This window comes from Papaver somniferum, chromosome 10 (genome assembly GCF_003573695.1).
Source record: "Papaver somniferum cultivar HN1 chromosome 10, ASM357369v1, whole genome shotgun sequence".
NCBI classification, from domain to species: Eukaryota; Viridiplantae; Streptophyta; class Magnoliopsida; order Ranunculales; family Papaveraceae; genus Papaver; species Papaver somniferum.
In genome coordinates this window covers 134,227,088-134,233,069 of record NC_039367.1, presented here as the reverse complement: position 1 = coordinate 134,233,069, position 5,982 = coordinate 134,227,088, and the positions used below count along the sequence as shown (strand labels likewise).

The 5,982-nt window shown below is 30.5% G+C and overlaps 1 long non-coding RNA gene across 5 annotated transcripts; it reads right to left on the bottom strand.

Moving 5' to 3' along the window:
• Positions 1 to 317: 317 nt before the first annotated feature.
• LOC113319111 lies at positions 318 to 3,321 on the bottom strand. 5 transcript variants are annotated; one of them, XR_003345112.1, is made up of 5 exons: positions 2,722 to 3,320; positions 2,425 to 2,535; positions 1,715 to 2,043; positions 1,450 to 1,576; positions 318 to 651 (listed from the first exon to the last, which is right to left on the bottom strand). It is a non-coding gene; the product is annotated as an uncharacterized LOC113319111 (long non-coding RNA). The 5 variants fall into 5 exon arrangements; XR_003345111.1 differs by lacking the exon at positions 318 to 651 and having other exon boundaries at positions 823 to 1,581; positions 2,722 to 3,321; XR_003345110.1 differs by lacking the exon at positions 318 to 651 and having other exon boundaries at positions 823 to 1,576; positions 2,425 to 2,525; positions 2,722 to 3,317.
• Between the last annotated feature and the right edge of the window lie 2,661 nt (positions 3,322 to 5,982).

Here is a 5,982-nt window from a genome sequence, read left to right as displayed (position 1 = left end):
ATTACCGCAGAATCTATCATTTTTTTCTCTACCTGAAAACTTATGTAAACGCCTTTCACATTCCGTATTAATTCAGCCACATTACCCTCCATTTGCATTAACCCAGCTCGGCATGTGAGTCCAATAGTAGGCTTGATTCCAACAACTGAATTATGACTGGACGGGAAAAGGACAGAGCCATGCGTTGTGCCCCTAAAGATATCGTTACCGATCTTACAGTACTGATATAGCTGACCTACTACTCGAACAACCCGGAGTGCATGATAAAAGATAAGGGTTATGATTTTGCACACCATAAGACCTTTAGAAAAAGACTGTTCAAGTGTAAATACATCCAACTCAATATATTATTAGAAAGAAAAAAAGGCACATAAAAGAAAGGGCGGAACTCAGAGGAGTATAATATCATCCAAAACTTGTGACTGCCTATATAGAACACGCCATTGGCAGCCATGAAGCTGCTGAGCAGAAACCGACGCTTTCCCACTTAATAAACCTTCTGCTTCAGGTTAACGTTACTAAACAATACGCGAAGAAGATCCACTTTTGTAATACTATGCAAACAAATATTCAGCAACATTATCTGAAGAAGGTCTTTCTAGGGAGCTTCCTATAGAAATAAAATCCTCACGTTAGAGAGGCAGTGGCGCCCTGTCATTAGCAGTGATAAGCTTTTCATGTCAGTATCCTATGAAGTGCACTATTTACCACAATGTGGTGCTCTAGCATACACATTATGATATAAGTACAGTAAAGCACGTCAAGTTTTAAAAATGCAAACTTTTTAGCCTGCTTTCTAGGAATGGTCTACAAAATTCGATAAAAAAAAAAGAAATAGTCTACAATATATAGATACCCAAAAGTGAAAAGAATCGTTTACACATCAGTGTCTACTCATTCAAAAAATCTGAGAGATTTTGTGCTTTTACAAACTTTTGGGTTATAGTTCTATCTTGATCTAGATTGCCTTCAGTGTTTAAACCTCTCTTAGAAAATCAAATGAAGTGACTTTTGCGGCTTTTCCACTTGTTTCGACATCTGAGCTATACATTTTTCAAAGGAGCTGCGTTAACACATACCTCTACGTCATGACTCCGAAATATCCAATGACACCGATGTGGTGATACATTCTAATAAAATACTTAACTATCACCACCACATTAACTTAGCTTGGAATTGTCGCCACACAGATCAGAACTGGCAAAACTGGGTGACTCGATTAGACAATTACCATTAAATTATGAATTTCGGTTAGATTTATTTTCAATAATAAGTATAAATCAGTACACATAACAGCTAGTGTAGTATATTTCCAGTTTAGTATTAGACTACTGTTCAACATAAAATTTATAATCGACACTGTATTGGAATGTAACTTCATTATGTACACAACAGTTTGATATCTCTAATCAAAATAAGCTTTCGTTCACTTAAAGATATAAAGGGTACCTGAAATTGGCTTCCAAGAGAGTTGGATGACACGGGAGGGATTAATTCTGTTTGGTTAAATAGATGTAAGTTCTTCTGTAAAAGTTACTTGTTTCGCCAACTGTTCGATCTCGATTCCTTTCCATGGCTGGACTAAATATCACACAATTTAGTCAAACAATTTCAAACCATAGCCACCATTATCGTTAATTCCTTACGTTTAAAAAAAGGAATGAAATCTCACTTCACAAAAAAATAAAGAAATTAGTAAATTCTAATTACTTACTTTTGGAAGACTCCAGAAATCTCTTCTCGCTTTTTTGGGTCACAATATTTTAACCTTGTGATTAATTGAATAAAATCTGGCCACAAAAACCTTAATTAAGCAGAGGCATATGAAGGGTTAGTGAAGAAGACCATTTTACTTACCGTTTTCCTTCATTTCGTTTTATTTATGATAGTGTCGTCAAGTGTCTATATATCTTTTTCTTCACCTCAACGTCAGTCTCTTTTTTGGTTCAAAGTTCACTGGGAAAAAGTGATCATCATCTGAGATAAAAACTTGCAATGAGCAAGTGTAGCCGACTTCTTTATTTTCCCTTTAAAATGTAAATCCTAATAATGGAACACAGTTGTTAGTAGATTGGTTAATGCACATAAATCAAACCTACCCTTGTCATTTATCCTTTCATCAACTTCAATGAAATCATTTATCATACCCTAGAATTCGAAATGGAACTGAATTCCTATGATTGCAAAATTAAAGCGACTTTAACAATCATAATCGAGCAACCACTTGATCCAAATCAAAATCCTAAATTTCAATTCCATGAAGAAGTTATTTGAAAAGGTTGGTAGAAATTTTTTTTCCAATAAAATCATGATATTTTAGAAACAGTGAGTCTTTTGATCTTTTCCCCGTTTAATACTAAGCAAGTCTATCCGGCCTAATGAGACCATGAGAGTTTGAGTTGTGCATTTCTCTTTGTGCTTTACCTGATTGAACCGTGGCCGTAGATATCAGGTTGGTTAAGCCCAATCTTCGGCGCGAGATTCAGAACCACCAAGAGTGAACTTGATGGTACCTGATGATTATCCTTCAAAAACCTCAAAACAAAAATTAACCTTTTAATCCACTTGAACAACCCATCTAAAACCCCATAGAGATCAAATCTTTTTACGTTTACAAAAATCAAAATTATATGAAACTACTTGAATCAGGATCAAATAATCAGGCGAAACACAAATCAATAAAGAGGAAAAAAAATTCTGAATGGACAAAGAGATTCATACCTTTGGTTTTGTAATCAGCGCCATGGCCAGGACCAAAGCCTTCACATTTTTCTCATAGTGATCAGGAAAGCGATAAAAACTGATCATGAAGGAAATCTCGTAACTCAACGAAGAAACCAAATAGTTTCGCCTCTTATTTCTCTCTACGTCTCTCCTTCCAAATTTTAGTTTTTAACTCCGAAACGGAAATGCCACAAATGAATGAAATTTCATTTAAGGTAAAATTAATGAGACTTGTTTCATGAGATCACACCCTAGCCGCAGATTTGTGTATGGGGATGAAATCTCAGCCGCCAAACGTGCGAGTAGTAGGGTGTGGTCCGGAGAATTATAGCCATGAATTTATTTTTTTGAGGACAAATCAGGACCACCACTAACACAAACAAACTTAGCTAAACTGTCTTATATATATATATATCAATTACAAAGGTTACCTTAATGGTTTCATGAAGCTTCCACAATCATCATCATCATGATGAATAATTATCAACTTCATCGTCAACTTTCTTATTCAAGACAAAACATCAAGAATAACTTCTTCTTCTTCTTTTTCTTCTTCTCATACCATATCAAAGATTATCATCTAGCAAAACAATCCACCCCTCCAATCTCTCTTCTCATGTCATCAACTAATTCCATATTTAGTTTTCTTCTCAATATTTCCATCATAAAACTCTCCAACTCATCAAAACTATATAAAACCATATTCCTTTTGTTTCTCCTTCTAACTGTCAATTTTTCTTCTCTTTTCTTTCTTAGAATTACAGCTCCTACTAAGTTACAGAAGAAGATTTTCAAACCAAAATATCTGATTATATAATATTAATAATTAATTAATATTAAGTAACTATTAACCCTAATTTAAACCTAATTAGTTATTACTTTAATCTAAATTAAATCGAATTAGATTATACCATTACCGGTTTATAAAAACTCAACAGGGTTGATCTCTTTGCTAATCAAAGGTAGGTCCAGTAAGATTTGTGAAAGTCCGATCAACAGCCAATCAACATCAAAGTCATGGGTCACTAGTTTGGCTCCATCTCAGTGTGATATCTTTCTCGGCCGATATTCGATTGACACATTCAAGTAGTCCATTCCGTATAATTTTTTGATATCTATCCAATGCTACTAGTCTCATCTCCATATTGTTGTTCCATTAGTTCCTACTAATTAATGTTCATATCTAATCAATCAAATCATTTGTGGCTAAATTGTCTCTTGGACGGTCAAATAGTGTTGACGAGCTCATGGATCCTTACGTCCTACCCACCTTATAAGAATTTGTGTCCTCGAAAATTTATATGGACATATCTCTCAAGTAAGTACTGTCGATACTTACAAACATGCAAAATTCAACTTATTTTCAAATAAGTTCGAACCAATGTATATTTAAACGAAGGTTTAATTGAAAGGAATTATATCTCTAATGCCTAAATTTCTTTTCGAAGTATTGCCCCATTTCTACCCTTGGTGATCTAAGAGTAATATTTAGCTTTACAATTTGGTGTTTTTATTGTTTTTAAATTCATTAATTGTTTCAAAGAATAATCCTATGAAAGTTATATTATGGCTAACAGTATTTCTAATGAGTTTAAATAAAATCTAATAATTACTAATTTAAAAAATATTTAATAATAACTTAACATTGTTCAAATTATTCAAATACTACTATTATTAATTATTTAATACCATAGCTAACATAATTATTTATTTATTATTATTATCTAATTAATTTATTAAATCATTGGCTTATCTAAAAAGTAATTAAGAATCATGGTTACTAACGGGGTCAATTTTTATTCAATGTAAACTAGTTTATATTTTTGTGACTAACTCACAATTGATTTTATACGAACTATTCGGTTAAACACAAACGTATATATAAGCATATTAATAAATTACGTATATTTAAATTTAGGTTTAAATTTTATTAATATCATAAATTAACACTTAAAATAAATTTGAAATCCTAGTAATCGAAATACATTGCTACTAATTTATTATTTCATTATTTATTTATTATACTTATTTGTTTTTAAATTATTTAAGTAAATTTAACAATTTATTTACTAAAAATTCTAATAATATTTGCTAACAATTCCAATAATTCTAATATTTAGTTTATTAATTAATGAGGTAATATTTATCATACCATATATTGATATTCATTATCATTATTGTTATTTCATATTGTATTTTATTATTATTTTTTTATGTATTTTCCTCTTTTAGTTAACTTACCAAATCACCTGCTTAACTAAATGGCTAGGATGCATGATTATTAACGAGTTGAATTTCTTGTCAATCTAAAATCATTTATATTTTGTGGCATAGTGAATCTTATTTGGTGTAAAGCTAAAATATATGGATAAAGAATAAACTACAAGTAATCTATTAGACTATCTCAAGTGATAGTTTTTTTATTATTATTTTATATGAAACAATCCTCCGAGGGCCTTTATTAAAAATAGACCAAAGAGTCGTATTAAATATAATCCCGCTGTATATTTTTTATTTACTTCAAGTAATGCTATATTAAACTATTGGCATAATTCAGTAAAGGTAAGAATAAATTCTTATTAATAATTTCCACAACTGACTAATGATTTTGTTTAGAATTATTATTATTCTATTTATTTTTTTCAGAATCAATTAATCTCAGTTACTTATTCTCTTTAATTCCAAATACTATCCATGTATCTTCATTTAGTCTTCAATATTTACTAATTTTATTTTTTTTTATTTTTTTTATATAATTATTACTATATTTCATATATCTTTTACTTTTAGTTTCTATATATACTCAAATTATTTCTAAATGTACTTACCTCAATTTGGGCCATCTTTATCAAAATGCTATTGTACTATGTGTAGATAAACTATTTTTCTGCATACTTTACTAAGTACAAAACTACCATATATGAAAAATCACACACGTAATAATACGACAGAACAAAACGATATCTAGTTTTTTTAATTTGAAGCACAAGTATCAGATATTATTCTGATAGGAAAAACTGACAATTTCTGATAATCAAATTATCCACTGTAACCAAGTCTTAGTATTAATTCGCATGTGTTACTAAATACATTTTCTTAAACTGAGCTATATTCTTTGCTCTAAGTAAATTATATGAGCTATTTTCCTAAGCATTTTTTGTTTGGACAATCGACATATTTCAATTTATTCAAATCAAAATAGTGATTACATGTTCGCTTACAAGAATAACAAAAACATCAAAATACAAGATAATCAAG